Below are 16,148 nucleotides of genomic sequence, written 5' to 3'. Positions count from 1 at the left end.
GAGTGGCTTTCGCCCAATTATGCTGTGATTATTCTGCTGCACTGTAATTGACTGGGGAGATATGCTAATACCTGTCATTTGGGATGATAAAAGATGAGCGGGGGACGCAATGCATTATTTAGCTGGCTGTGTGATAGATGAGGGATGCGCAGAGTGCTTTAATTGCTGAGAAGAGAGGTTAAGCTGAACGAACGGATGAATTAGAAATGAGTTTTTTTATGGCTTGTGGAAAAGTGAAATAAAGGAAAATGTGCCTTAAACTAAAACAGCAGATAGAAATGAGCACAACGAAACTAGATCTTCCAGGCAGCTCCCTTTATCCATTTAAATGCTAACGGAAAATGCAGTTTAGAATTCAGTAAATAATAATCGGAGTAAGAATTTACAATGGATTCTCATATTAAGCAAAAAAAAAAAAAGAAATGTTAAAGGAATCGTTTTTATTTTAGATGACTATTTGTAATCTGTAACCTCTTAAATTCACACTGTACTTTAGGTTATACTGAAATGTAATATGTGACAATTCTGAATTTTATACTTTGTATCTTTTGAATGTTTGAATGCTAGACTTCTTGTGCCTGTGTATCTTTCAATAAATGCAGGCAGAGGAAAGCAAAAAAAAAAGATGAATATTTATAATACCAGGAGAATGAAAAAAATATAATTAGAGAGCGTACAGATGATTCTTGAGTAACAGGATCTGAGGCAGTCGGTACAGTCCTCATGCGCCACACACTTAGGTATTGATATTTTTATGCAAAAAGAATTATGGAGAGTGGCGTATTTCTTTTCATGTTGTTTCTTTTGTCACATGATATATTAGTTTGTATCCATATTTCATAAAAGTATTTAAAATTCTCTTGTAATTTGTATGGTTATTTACATGATTAGATGTGTTTTGCTTTATTTTAGTTTTGCCCAGTTAATTAATACGTAAATATTTTGAAAATGCAGCCAGGACAGCAGTTTGCAGAAAAAAACTGTTAAAAACTGAAGGCTGAAGCCTTCTACACATTGTGGGCTTCCAGGTACATTGTATTTTACCAAGTAATGATGTAGGAAAATGTCTCCAATTGTGCTGTTTTGTCTTGTAGATGAAGAAAGGAAAATAAAGGTTGGGTAGCAGAAGTTTTATATATATATATATGTAAAATGAAGAAGTATATTGTTGAATTATCTCTAGACAGTCAAGCTTCTCAACCAGTGTGACTTATCTCATATAGAAGAATTGATCAGGGAATAGCTTTCAACTAGGATATTGAATGGTAATAGATCTGTGTAAAATCAAGTCGGCCTGTTGGACTGGATGTCAACTGTAGACAGATGCCACTCTATGCTACTCAAATAAGTTTTGTTGGGGCTGATTACTTCCCCCAATATAATTGGCACCTTTATTTGCACATTCCTTGTGAAACAAAGTGAAGTTTCCTTATGGATATTTTAATCAGTGTCCTTGGAATTCCAAAGTGGACTCTTGTAGCTGTGTAACTCACACAGGCATAATCTGAAAGGCTGCTTATACAGAATATCTTGTAAAGCAAAACAGAAGTTACAAAGGAAAAGATGCACTTTGCTTCAGATAATTTAAGAAATGGACAAAGATTGGATAAACATAGCAACCTATACCAAACAACAGCACCTAAGAGCAGTTTTTGTTTGTCTGTCTGTTTGTTTTTTGAGATGGAGTCTTGCTCTTGCTCTGTCACCAGGCTGGAGTGCAGTGGTGCAGTCTCGGCTCACTGCAACCTCTGACTGTCTGATTTAAGTGATTCTCCTGCCTCAGCCTCCCGAGTAGCTGGGATTACAGGCATATGCCATCACACCCAGCTAATTTTTGTATTTTTAGTAGAGACAGGGTTTCACCATGTTGGCCAGTATTGTCTCGATCTCCTGACCTCGTGATCCGCCCACCTCAGCTTCCCAAAGTGTTGAGATTGCAAGTGTGAGCCACCAAACCTAGCCCTAAGAGCAGTTTTCACCAGGCTGAGTTACAACAGTGTAAAATATGCAGAATTATTTATTTTACTGTATTTATTTATTTATATTTTATTTTTTATTTTTTGAGACAGAGTCTCACTCTGTAGCTGAAGCTGGAGAGCAGTGGCGTGATCTCGGCCCACTGCAACCTCCGCCTCCAGGGCTCCCGTAATTCTTGTGCCTCAGCCTCCCAAGTAGGTGGGATTACAGGCACCTACCACCATGCCTGGCTAATTTTTTGTATTTTTAGTAAAGACATGGTTTCACCATGTCACCAGGGTGGTCTTGAACTCCTGAGCTCAGGTGATCTGCCCATCTTGGCCTCCCAGAGTTCTGGGATTACAGGCGTGAGCCACTGCACCTGGCCTTTCATGCAGAATTTAAGCTAACTATACTGAAGATAGCAATAGCCCTTTGGGGATGTGCTGTCTTGACTGGTTTCTCTTGTCAATAGTATAAACAGAGCAGTATACAAAACTATTAACTTTTCTGTATCTTTTTAATACTAGTAGTTTATAATTTCAACTTCATACTAGGCAGTTATTCAGTCCTGCAACTTTGTTCCTGAATCTTGGCTATAATTATTATCACTTGAACGTAGAAATGATTCCTCCTTAGTTTGAATGGGGTTTGCTTTGTTTTATAAGATTAGGAAAAGAATCATGTCTGTGACTTTTTGTTGCTTATGTAATATCATATCAAGCCTTTCTATGAGTTTGATTTATTATGAGAGCATGAAATTTTTCTTTCATGAAAGTGGATGAGCCAGGCACTGTAGCTCATGACTGTAATCCCATCACTTTAGGAGGCCAAGGCAGATGGATCACCTGAGGTCAGGAGTTCAAGACCAGCCTGGCCAATATAGTGAAACCCCATCTCTACTAAAAATACAAAAAAAAAAAAAAAAACCCACAAAATTAGGCCGGGCACGGTGGCTCATGCCTGTAATCCCAGCACTTTGGGAGGCTGAGATGGGTGGATCACCTGGAGGTCGGGAGTTCGAGACCAGCCTGACCAGCTTGGAGAAACCCTGTCTCTACTAAAAATACAAAATTAGCCAGGCCTGGTGGCACGTGCCTGTAATCCCAGCAATTTGGGAGGCTGAGGCAGAAGCATGGCTTGAACCCGGGAGGCAGAGGTTGCAGTGAGCCGAGACAGCGCCATTGTGCTACAGCCTGAGCAACAAGATAGAAAATCCGACTGAAAAAAAAAAAAAAAAAAAAAAGCCAGGCATGGTGGTGTGTGCCTGTAATCCCAGCTATACGGAAGGCTGAGGCAGGAGAATCACTTGAACCCAGGAGGCAGAGGTTGCAGTGAACCAAGATTGTGCCATTGCACTCCAGCCTGGGCCACAGACTCTGTCTGAAAAAAAACAAAAAAGAAGGTAAATGGCCAGAAGCTGTGTGATTCTTTGCCTTAGATTAGGTTTTTCCACTTGGAAATGCTGTATCTTAAAACTGAGATTTGTAACACAAGGCAGCATCAGACTGTCTTCAATTACCTTAGCATCTTTTAATGTTCTTACTGCCCAATTAAATAGTTGGTTTTTTAAGTAGTAGTGAGTTATAGTTTTTTGAAATAATGTGTTTATATTATTTTATAATAAACATGTAAATCTGGTGATAGGATTTAGCGCTACAAGGGACATGAGAAATTATGTAATCCATTATCCCTGTATTATAAAAGTAGGAGGTGAGGCTCATGGAAGGACTAGTAACCACCTAGACCTCACATCTCCTCGCTTCCTATCTGGGGCTTTTTGTTGTATGTCTGAGGAACTGGTTCTTACCTAAAGAGCAAGGTTTGTGGAAACAGTTGTTCACATTGAGCTGTGAAAGGCAAAAGAACCACAGCCTAGGCCCACTTACTAGATGTCACTGTTAGGGGGGTGATTATCAGATTGGTTAAAGCAGAAATCTTTGAAAATGATGCAGACATTATACATTTTATTGTAGCATAAAACACATAAATATCTATTCACCCGTACCTCCCTCCTGTCCATGGTTCACCGCCGTACCTCATTCTGCAGCAGCGTTTCACTAGCTCGCTCATCCCCAGTGGTGGGTCTCTTTTCACACTGATACATCACTTGGGTCCATTTTCCATTCAGTTTTAGAACTGGAGGAACCTGTAGCTTAAACCTGCAGAGGAGGGAACAGAACTCACCACTGACAAGCATCCTCCTCAGCTGGCATCAGCCGGAAAGTAGGGGGGCTTTCCAGAGAGGAGCCACTTCACCACTGAAGCCAGCAGGTGCCTCAGGTGGAGCTTAGTGCCTCCTCTGGGGACAAGAAGACCGTTTGCATTTTTTTCCCTTCGGAAATGATGAGTAATTATTTTTCCTTCTACTTCAAGCCAGGTCTCCAATAATGTACTGCTATAGAAAAGATACAGATCATTAATTGGTTAACTAGGGAATAATCATTAGTCTGCCCATCTTATTTTTTTTATTTTTATTTTTATTTTTTTGAGACAGAGTCTGGCCGTCTCCCTGGCTGGAGTGCAGTGGCACGATCTTAGCTCACTACAAGCTGTGCTCCCCAGGTCCATGCAATTCTCCTGCGCCAGCCTCCCGAGTAGCTGGGACAACAGGCGCCTGCCACCACACCTGGCTAATTTGTGTGTGTGTGTGTATTTTTAGTAGAGGCAGGGTTTCACTGTGTTCACCAAGATGGTCTCCATCTCCTGACCTCGTGATCTGCTCGCCTCGGCCTCCCAAAGTGCTGGGATTACAGGCGTGAGCCACCACGCCCGGCCTGCCCATCTTATTTTTATGCCTTTGATTTTCCTTCTTTCCAGTAATGTAATCTTTTTTTTTTTTCTGTTTCTGTCTTTGTCATTTAAATTCACCGGTAGAACTTGTACAAAGTACTCTTTTAAAAGTAGCTACTCAAAATTTTTGCTTTAAAAAGAAAACATCTATGTAAATATCACCTTAAATTTCAAACCTTTATGGCTCACTGTAGTAAATCCTCTTTTGTCCTTAAATTTGATTATAATATTCTTGATAACAATAGAAAGCTAATTTTATCTAACAAAAAGGAAAATTTGAAAATTCTTACAGATCTCCTCTGGTGAGATTTGAAAGGTAAGTGAGGTTTCAAATGTATTAATTTTCTGTTGCTGAGTAACACATTACCCCCAAATTCAGCAGCTTTAAACTATTCTTCCTAATTGTCTCACAATTTCTGTAGCTAAGAGTCCAGTAACCGGGTCCTCTACTCAGGATCTCATGAAGTTGAGATAAGGTATTATCAGGGCTGTGGTCTCATCTGAGGTTTGGGGTCCTCTTCCAAGCTCACTGGTTGGCAGAATTTACCTCCCTGTGGCTGGAGTTCTAAGGTTCCCACCATCATGCCGCATGCTAACCCAGCACCCTTCTCAGTTTCTGGAGGTGACCTGCAGTTCCGTGGCTGTCTCCACAACATTGCAGCAGGCAGGAGGAGATTTGCATTCAATCTCCCCTACCTCTTTTCAGGGATCACCTCATTAGGTCAGACCCACCCAGGAATATCTTCTTTTATTAAACCAGAGTCAACTGATTAGGGACCTTAATTACATCTGCAAAATCCCTTCTACCCAATAAAGTGACACAATCACAGGAGTGTTATCTGTCATCTCCACACCCCGCCCCCCCCCACACTTAGGGTCAGGCATTATGTAGGGTGTGTGTACCAGGGGCTGGGAGTCTTAGGAACCATCTTAAAAATCCGCCTCCCACAGCTACTGATTTCACATTTGCCCTCAGATTTTAGAGATACAAAGTTTTTTTTCTACATGTACTCGAAATGTCCTTAACTTGAATTTTTCTAAAATGCAGCTTTGGAAAAATGAGAGTGGGATATTATGGAACATATTTGACTGACAACATTGAAAATAAATGATAAGCATCTTTAACAGAGCTATCCATCATAGCAGCAGTTTTATTGTGAGCTTCTGAACCATTGCCATAGAGCAAGATAAGTAATTTCTTACCACAGGCTCTTACTGTGCAGTTGATGCACTTCTAGGGTGGGTGGAGAATGTGCTACGTTTCTGTTTTCAGTGCTTCTGTTGAAGGTTTTTGTGATCTCAGTTTCTCCCAGTAGTTATGTTTGGTTATGATCTCATGAATCTTCCTAGGCATGCAAACAATAGAAAAAGAAGGCCCTGTTGTGTCTGGTTAGTTTGATAGACTTGAAATGCTCAGAAAAAAATTTTGTCTAAACAGTATTTTAAAATTTTTGATATTCAGTTTTGACTTACCATTTTTGGAGCATATAAGGAGACACTTAGGAAATTGAGTTTTGTTTAAAATTTTTTTTTGTTAAAACTTTTCTGTTTTTTAACTACGTTTAAGTTCAGGAGTACATGTGCAGGTTTGTTATGTAGGTAAGCACGTGTCATGGGAGTTGTGCAGATTATTTTATCACCCCAGTTGTTTGAATTTTTTATTTTATTTATTTATTTTTTTGTTTTGAGACAGAGTCTCGCTCTGTAGCCCAGGCTGGAGTGCAGTGGCGTGATCTCGGCTCACTGCAAGCTCCGCCTCCCGGGTTCAAGCAATTCTCCTGCCTCAGCCTCCTGTGTAGCTGAGACTACAGGTGCCCACCACCACGCCCGGCTAATTTTTTCTGTTTTTAGCAGAGACAGGTTTTCACTGTGTTAGCCAGGATGGTCTCAATCTCCTGACGTTGTGATCCACCTGCCTCAGCCTCCCAAAGTGTTGGGATTACAGGCGTGAGCCACTGCATGTGGCTAACTTTTAAATAATTATATATTTTTCTCTAAATTCTGTGAATCAAATATAATACAACATATTTTAAAAATCTGAACTATCCTTTATCTTTTAAAAAATCAACTTATCCTTTTCAATTATGTTTGCAGGTATATATGTATACATATATCTATATCTGTAACTCTATAGATGAGATAGATAGTTATTTAAGATGAGGTTTCACTATGTTGCCCAGGCTGACTTTGAACTCTTAGGCCCAAACAATTCTCCCACCTCAGCCTCCCAAGTAGCTGGGATTGCAAGTGTATGCCACCATGTTTGGCTCATTATTTTGAATTTATTTTGCTAACACCGATTCCTTTCAGAATTACTTTAGAGAAAAATAATATATTTTAAATAGGATTTGTACGCACTTGATTTCAGTCCTGTAGGTGGGGGAATTCCATAGAACCGAAAATTTAAAAACATATATAAAACAAGTCTCATTATTTTTGAAAATGCGTCAAAATTTTAAAATAGCAATAAATATTTCCTGTACTTGATTCTAGAATCAAACAAAAGTTTAGGAGGATTAATTTCAGATAGGGTTGATGATACCAACAGCATACTCTATGAGTAGATTGAGTGGTTTTCTGATATTCCAGAGGAATTACTAATCTTGACATGAAAATTACTAATTAATTTTCTTTCTTTTGCAAAATTTTTTGAGTTTTGATGGAGTATTTTATAGATATGCCCCTTTTTGGGAACTTCTGTGACTACAAGATAAACTGTAGTATTTAAGGAAAGCAGTGGCATAGTAAGGCAAGACAGACACCCAACTTCCATGCACACCGAAGTCATTGTCCTCTCTGATCCTATGGTGCCTTCTCTGCTACCACCCTCACTTCACCTCCAGTAGGGCCACAAAGTTCAGATATGCTCAGATGACCACCTGAACGCCATCAGGCTTTTCTCTAAATTATTATCAGCAACTGTTTCTCAAACTACTTTATCTTGGCTTTTTTTTTTTTTTTTTTTTTTTTTTGAGACAAAGTCTCACTCTGTTGCCCAAGCTGGAGTGCAGTGGCACGATCTCAGCTCCCTGCAACCTCCACCTCCCGGGTTCAAGTGATTCTCTTGGCTCAGCCTCCTGAGTAGCTGGGACTACAGGTACATGCCACCATGCCAGGCTAATTTTTGTATTTTTAATAGAGACGGGGTTTCACCATGTTGGCCAGGCTGGTCTTGAACTCCTGACCTCATGTGATCCACACGCCTCGGCATCCCAAAGTGCTGGGATTACAGTCGTGAGCCACCACGCCCAGCCCTACTTTATCTTGATCTTTGTGCCAAATTATTTATTTCCTGCAACTGTGAAGTCAGTCACCCTCTTTCATATGGCCTGATGTGCATGGAAGCAAGCCATGTGATCCGCGGGAGACAGCTTGTGGCTCACAGCATCTTCCTGCCTCACTCACCTGTGCTGGGTGATGAGGACACTAGCGGTCGCAGACGTGGTTCTGGCCCTCATCATTGGCAATGCAGTTGGAGAGATGGGGCTGGGTAGCACCTGACCAGCGATATGTGATTAAGATGACACAGAAGAGGGAAAATACCATGTGGTCTGGGGTGATCAGGCATTGAAGGAGATTTGACTTAGCTCCTTGCGGAGGAGAGTAGCCTCACAGACAGGCCGAAATGAATAGGCAGATCTAGCTGGGGCTGAAGAGTTTGGTAGGAAAGACTTGGAGGCCCTAAAACACCTTGCCTAGATGTTTCAATGAGATGAGTTATAGCCAAAGGTACTTTAGTTTGGAAAATTTTTTTTGTTTTAAATTAAAATATATTCATTTATCAACAGTATGTGGTATCTGTTGGCTTGAGAAAGACTTAAGAGATGATATACTGATTAGTTGTGTATCTTTAGAATCATGAGAAAATGTGAAAGTGCTTGGAAAATTGTAAATTGATGTATAAATGGAAGTTTTACATTATCATGTTTAACAGTTTGTTATATAATAGAGTTATGTGATGTCAGGAATAAAAGAAGCTGGTGAAACTACTCCATTAGCTAGAAAATGGTTTAAAGAATCAGTTAGGCCCTTGCTTTTTAGAGAGATAAAGTTACTTACTGTGTTTGTGTTTTCCTTTCTTACCTGAAATCTTCATTACTTAGTGAATTCTTTGTAAATAGTTGATAATATACTGCAGAATATGAGGTTTGTTAAGAGTCTGATTCATGTAATGGAAATTAATCTATTGGTAAGTCAAACAAATGTTTATTCTTATATTTTACCAAAAGATTTCTGAGATTAGAGTATTAACAAAGAGGTTCTGAGACTGGTTTACTCAACATTTATTAATTGTTTTCAGTGGACCAGGCCCTGTGGAAAGCTCTGGGGTTAAACAATGATTAGCAAGATACAAGTGATCCTAAATTTCCTTAGCACACCACTTCTACTGCCTGGGAGACCTGGTGGGCTCTAAAGCCCTTGCCTGGCCTGGGAAAGATTTTGTGAGGGAGAGAGAGCAAGCTTTTCTGAGAGTATTAGTGATTATGCTTTTGTCTGTGCATTTCAGAATTTACAAAAATGCTTTCTAGGAGTTTAAATGAGATAGAATGCATTTTGTTTTAGAACAAGGAGGGGAAACATTTATTTCAGTGCTTGTTGCTTAATCAACATCTACACTGCCACTTCACATCAGCTTCTGTCCTTTCCAAGTGAATTAGTTCTTGTGGGCAGCACGTCAAGAGGAAGTGTATTGTTCCTGGCAGGGCACTTGAATTTCTAATTACCAGATTCCTGACTTAATTGCAATTACCTGGACACCGAGGCAGGGTGAACTTTTGGAAAAGAATGTAATTAGTGAAACAGGAATTTTACTGCCAACTCCCTGTCTAGATACCAGTACTAAAGAGACCACTGATAAGTCCACATCTGGGAAAACAATCCATCAGTCGATAAAGACAGTTCTTAAGGTAAATTATATAGCATAGTGCCTCTCGGCTCTGAATTCAGAAACCAATACGACGGTAAAGCAGAGAGTGTTCAATTTTTGCATTGTAATAGGGTATAGTAGGCAATTTTTAAAGATTATCTGGAACAAAAATAATTATTAATAATTATTTGCAAAGTAGTGTGTATTTGTATGCAAACACAAACATTACATACTTTGATTAATAAATGTAAAATTCCAAGGTCTAGTGCCATAGAAGAATAAATAGTGTTCCAATGTCACTTGTTTCACTAGTAGTTTTTCTTAAATAATACTTTTCAATAACAACAAATTCACACACAACAACAAAGTTTCAATCTGGTTAACATACAGATTTAAAGTTATTTTGAAAGCATTTTAATATATGTGAAGCAAAATCTGAACTATTTTTTTTTTTACTATTCTTTCATTGTCTCATCACATTCAAGAGCCCGACCATGCTGTCTTGGCACAGATTCACGATCCTGAGATGCTAATAAATATCTGCTGATGGTTTACTTTACACATTTTTGATTCAGTCCTTAACCCCCTGCTATTTTTTCCTTCTCAGCTTCTCTGGGCTGTCCTTCCTTTCCATCTCAACAAATTCCTTGTCCACACCAAGGTTAATTTTGCCCATCTATGGTTAGTTAACTCACAAATGATCTTTTACAGCTTCTTCCCCATGGTGCTGCTGGTCTTTTTTATTTTCAGCCTTTTTAAAAAATGCTGCAGAGTGGAGTGCCCTGCCCACTCCCCACCCCGCAACCTGCTGTGGCACCTCTGGATGGGCAGAGGGTCTTCTGTGGTCTGTCTCACCTCCTGTGGACTCTTGACTCTGGCTGTCCCCTCAACTGAGGCGATCTTTTTCTTTTTTTTTCTGTCAGAGTTTAATTCCTTCTAATTCTTTAATTGTAATATCTCCTATTTGTGTCTTTCTTCATTTTATCGTATATTTATTTTTACTGCATTAAGAGCCTAGCTGCATTTGAATTTACATTTGTTAGCTGTTTGCATTAAGGGCAATTATAACAGTAAAATTTTAAATGGGAGCAATAATAGTTAAGTATCTCAAAAAGGGTGAAGATAGAGTTACATTACTTATCAGCAGCACCTAGAATGGTACCGAGCATGTGGAAGTGCTCTTAATGTCAACCCTGCCAGGTGTGGCAGGTGATATCCCATTTCATAGAGAACAGAACAGAAGAGCCAGGAGGTGAAGTCCCCTGCTTGACATCTCACAGTTGTGGGGAGGAGTTTGGGCACTGGGCGTGGGTATTTTAACTCATGGTTATTACTGCTTTTACCATCTCAGGGTTGTCAGATTTAGAAAAAAAAAAAAAAGATTGCCCAGTTATAGTCGAATTTTCACATAAGCAATGAATAAAATTTTAGTGAAAGTCCAAATATTGCATAGCACATACACTTAAAACTTGTTATTTCTCTGAAATACAAATTTGAGTTCCCATATTTTTTCTGAGGACTCTAATCCATCCAAATAAAGTGCCTACTCTGTACCATTCCTTAAATAATATACCGGAAATAAAAAAGATAGCTGATTCCACCCTTTGTGTATTTTTTCACAGCATAAAAAAGCCTGTTTTTGTTTTTCAGACGACCCAATTAAGAACAATTAAACTGAGATGTCTATGCCATGTTTTTTTCCAAATGTGCATCGTGTGGTAGGAGGAAAGTATTTTTATGGAAGAATCACCATGGTAAATTTTTCCGGCAGCTAATAACCACTGAGTTTGCAGTGGGAAAAGCGAGACAGCAAAAATGAAAGGAGCTAAAGACAGCCCATGCGTGCTGTCACTGCTGTCACTTTTTGGAGATAATAAAATGTTTGACAAAAAGCAGTCATGATAAGCCGAATCTACTTTTCCAAGTACACAGCTACAAGATTCTTTTGCTTTCTCTTCCTATTGTGTGTTCCCCTGTTTCTGTTTCTCCTTTTGTTTTGTTGTTGTTTTTTTTTTTTTTTTTTTTAGAGACAGAGCCTCCCTCTGTCACCCAGGCTAGAGTACAGTGGCGCCATAGCTCACTGCAGCCTCCAAGCAGTCTTCCTGCCTCAGCCTCCCAAGTACTTGGGACCACAATCACATACCACCATGCCTAGCTAATTTTTTGCATTTTTTTGTAGACATGGGGTCTCACTATATTGCCCAGGCCAGTCTTGAATTCCTAGCTTCAAGCAATCCTCTCACCTTGGCCTCCCAAAAGTGTTGGGATTACAAGTGTGAGCCACCGCACATGGCCTGTTTCTCCTTTTGTTAATTGCTGTAGACAGAAGTTTGGTTTTTAAATTTTCCCTTGTATATTCATAGAAGGTATGAGGACAGGGTACCATAAGAAACTGATGACGGTGGTCCGATGAGCACTCGCTTCTTGCCTTCCTCCTGTGGTGTTTGTTAGCATCTATTAATGTGGTATGTTTTAAATATATATATGCATACATGTATATGCATATGCATATATACATATATATATATATATATATTTTTTTTTTTTTTTTGAGATGGAGTTTTGCTTTTGTTGCCCAGGCTGGAGTGCAATGATGCGATCTTGGCTCACTGCAACCCCTGCCTCCTGGGTTCAAGCGATTCTCCTGCCTCAGCCTCCCGAGCAGCTGGGATTACAGGTGTGCACCACCATACCCGGCTAATTTTTTGTATTTTTAGTAGAAATGGGATTTCACCATGTTAGCCAGGCTGGTCTCGGACTCCTGACCTCAGGTGACCCACCTGCCTCAGCCTCCCAAAGTGCTGGGATTACAGGCGTGAACCACCACACCCAGCCTAAAATATATTTTAAAGAAATAAGTTACTTTTCAGAATGAGGACGGATGGATCCTACTGACCATCCTCATCTTGGATTTGAAGAATGTAGAGAATCTTTAATGTAGTGGCTTTTCCCTTTTTTTTTCTTTTAAACATTTGAATCTTAGATTACCATCAAGTTCCAAGGGAGAGAGGACAGTTTCCAGGACAGGTAAATGAGCCACCAGCCATTTTTTCATGCCAGTGTGAAATGTTGAGTAAGGGTAGAAGGGGTGGGGGCTGGGGGTCTTACACTTACGGAGCAGCAAGCAAATACCAGATGCTCTGCATTTCTTTTAACACATGACCTTAAGAGGCAGGTGGTATCATGCCACTTTGACAAAGGAGGAAACAGCCTTACAGGTTAGGTAGCTGATACAGTGGGGGCATGCAGCTAAGAAAAAGCCAGTGCCTTTTCCACACCAAGATGCGTATCACAGGGGCCATTTCTTCCTCTGTTAGCTATGTTTTTAGATAGTTGTGCTATTGCTTGACTTGTCTATAGAAGGTGAGTTTAATTCTATTATACCAGAAGAATTGAGTGTGGAAGAATAGTATGTTAACTTACCAGGCACGTGTGAGTTACCAACATAAAATGTGTGTAAAATATAAAACTCATATGAAATGTACTTCTAATGAGTGAGACTTCTCAATGTTATTGTTATGTATGGAATTACTGCCAGTGGATAGACCTGACAATCTAGTCCTTGTACAACATCCAAATGGCTAGTGTGTTATCAGGGAGGGTTTTAGTTTTTCATGACTTATCACAGGGTGACATTCCTTTAGCAAATGTCTTTAAGACCAAGGTCTAGTTCTCTATTTTACAAGACTCAGAAACCAATGTTACCAGGAGAATACTGAGAGATAGATGACCCCTCTCAGATGAAGACTCACGGACCACCCTGATTGGCACCGCTGTGCTCTACCTGCAGGCCGAGCTCCGCAGGGAGAGGCCAGTCTGTGAGGGGGGCATCAGAACATGGGGTGGTTAAATAATCGGAAGGTTTGCGGCATCCGACTAGGCTAGCCGGAAACCTGCATCTCCACAGTAGGAATCCCATTCTGGTTGTGCAGTCATCTCTAATGTTCACTGGCCTGGATTCCCTCCCCCATTGTCATCTTTGTCTTGCAGCACCTCTGAGATTCTTCCCTGGCTGATCAGCCCCTCGTTTGACTGATAACAGTTTTTCCTGAGCTGAGTATATCTGGTCTGATGATAGGTACTGCCAATTTAGGAGTTGGCCTTGCTCTTTAAGCTAACTTTGCATATGTCTGCTGAACAGGAATAGTTCTTTTTCGTGAGAATCTAAAGCTCCTTTCTCCAGACGCATGTTTAGTCTGTAATATTAAAGAGCAAAATAAAACACTTAGAACCTATGCTCAGCTTTTATGATGATGTAGAAACATTCTTCTTAGGGTTTCTTCTATGGTTTGAGTGTATCATTGTTCCCAGTGAACAGTGAAGACTTGATTTGTTTTAATTTTTACTCTTCCAATGCTTCTTATTCATGAGCACTTGTAACCCAATACAAAGTCCGTCAAGTGGAAAACGCACAACCCCGGCTGGATGCACTGAGAACACTTCCAAATGCCCCTCTCGCTGCTGCGCCTGACGAGTGTCATGCCCCACTGTCCCCACACCCACTCCTGACCAGCTGAGTGGATTATACTTTAGAGCTTCCGCCCTGGTGGATCCAGCTTCTAACCCCAGGCTCTGGCCTCTGCCTCATACTGCGTGCATCCCAGCCACAACCTTGGCCTGCCCCCTGCCCTTCAGCCCAGGCTCTCACTTTCTCTCCCTCTTTTTTTGATGACTACTCCCTTTCCTTCCTCTTCAGGACAAATACGCAGTAGAAGAAGTTACTGTCTTTTGTTGTTTTATTAGGAACTGACTATAATTCTAACAGATACTCCATTTCCAAGTCCAAATGGCTCAACCCATTCTCTACTGGAGTAGTTTGTTTAACAAAAATTATTATTTGCAAATAGTTATATTTATAGATATGAAAGTAAGGAAGTAGTGTTTAAGTTAAAAGAGTATTAAAGCAGCATTTTATCATATTTGGGGGAATTCACCTCTCCAAGTCCCTATCTAACCCATATATAACCGTGCTGGTCGAAGTCATGAGGAATGTAAGTTAAAAGAAGTTCAAAGTAATGAAAACTTGAAGGAAAATCTGAGAGAGAAATGAAAAATGCTTTCAAACGTGATACTACTGAAGATAGGAAGGTAAAATTGCTTCTCTTTCTTTAAGCCAAAACTACTTTGGCTCTGGGTATTTACTGGTTCTGTACCATAATGGGGATCTATCATTCCATATGTGTATGCCTCTGAATTCGTTAATATAAATGATGATGATGATGTGGTTTATACTTTTATTTTAAATTCAGAAACCGTCTCTAATTGAGGAAAGGTACCTTTATTTTACAGTTACTTTCAAATACATCCAGCACTGCTTGGGTGACCCCTTGACTTAATGGGCTTGTTGGTCTTTGACCCAGAACTGGTAAATGACCCCTGCAGAGAAATCATTAGAGAACTGGAACAATCGTGGTAGTGGGATCAGGGGTCAAACCATTACCTACCCATAGGAACTTCCGTTTCAATTGGACTTCTTGCTTTTCTGAGAGCAGGTCATATTTTCAGGGAGAATACTGAAGAAGAGTTCAGCGCACATTAGTGCTGACCTATCAGGATGAAATAAGACCATAAGGATTTGGGTGATGGCTGGTTTATTTCCTCTAATGCCATGACAAATGACTATGCTGTCATTGTGCAGAAGTCCATTTTTTAATGTAAATATTGTGGAAGCGTGACATAAATACAGGGACATGCACAAATTTAAATGTACAGCTTGATACGTTTTCTCAACATGAACACACTTGTGTAATCAGTACTTAGTTCAGAAGCACCACCAGGACCCCAAAGCCCCCTTATGCCTCTTTTGAGTCATTATCCATCGGTCCCCACCCCCCACCACACTGTCTGAATTTACCCATCCGTCCCCAACCCCACCACACTGTCTGAATCCAAGTCAGCTAAATTCCCAATCGCTGATGGTCACTAATGGTAAGCCTTTTTTTTAAGTCTTGCCTACAGAAAACAATCTTACTTCTTCACTTTAAAATATAAGAGGGTTTGTGTGAAGAAAACACAGAACTTATTCAAGAAGTTTCTGTCACTATCAGTTTTTACTGTTTCATATAGTAACTAAAAGAAATTTTAGACAAGATGGACGTCATGGAAGAGAGTATCCTTTGCTTTCAAAATCAGTTACTCAAGAGTTACCCTTTAAAAATTACAGAAAGGAAGAAAAGGTGTAGTTCAATTCTTTTCTATTTTGGTTTTACTCTTCTTCTTTCTGTAATTACTGTTTTCTGAGGACTGTATGTAATCTCAGAATTTTAAATGGTCTCCTGACAATTAAATATAAAATATAATGCACAATTAGTTTTAAAGTATCTTCCATTAAATATATAAATATCTCAATGAAGAAAGTTTTAATTTTAATGACATTTTTGGGCCAAAACACTGTCTTGCTTGTATGATGATATTATAGCCCTTAACGGATAGCTTATGTCTGAGTTCATGGTGGTCCTTTGTTCCAAATAATAGAATCATTTAGTCCCTTCGTTAGGATACTGGGAGTGGTGTTTTGCCATTTTCTGTTCCA

At 39.8% G+C, this 16,148-nt stretch overlaps 1 protein-coding gene and 1 long non-coding RNA gene across 10 annotated transcripts in view; one reads left to right on the top strand and one right to left on the bottom strand.

The window, feature by feature from the left end:
• ARID1B (AT-rich interaction domain 1B) overlaps nucleotides 1–16,148 on the top strand; it is a 442,707-nt gene that overhangs the window by 280,054 nt on the left and 146,505 nt on the right. The window lies entirely within an intron of this gene.
• Nucleotides 4,440–12,346, bottom strand: LOC117097245. Its single transcript, XR_004442874.1, has 2 exons — nucleotides 12,310–12,346; nucleotides 4,440–4,585 (listed from the first exon to the last, which is right to left on the bottom strand). It is a non-coding gene; the product is annotated as an uncharacterized LOC117097245 (long non-coding RNA).

The sequence above is a fragment of the Trachypithecus francoisi genome, unplaced genomic scaffold (assembly GCF_009764315.1).
Source record: "Trachypithecus francoisi isolate TF-2019V2 unplaced genomic scaffold, Tfra_2.0 Lachesis_group15, whole genome shotgun sequence".
In the NCBI taxonomy this organism is placed as follows: domain Eukaryota; kingdom Metazoa; phylum Chordata; class Mammalia; order Primates; family Cercopithecidae; genus Trachypithecus; species Trachypithecus francoisi.
This window is presented reverse-complemented; position numbering and strand designations above follow the sequence as displayed.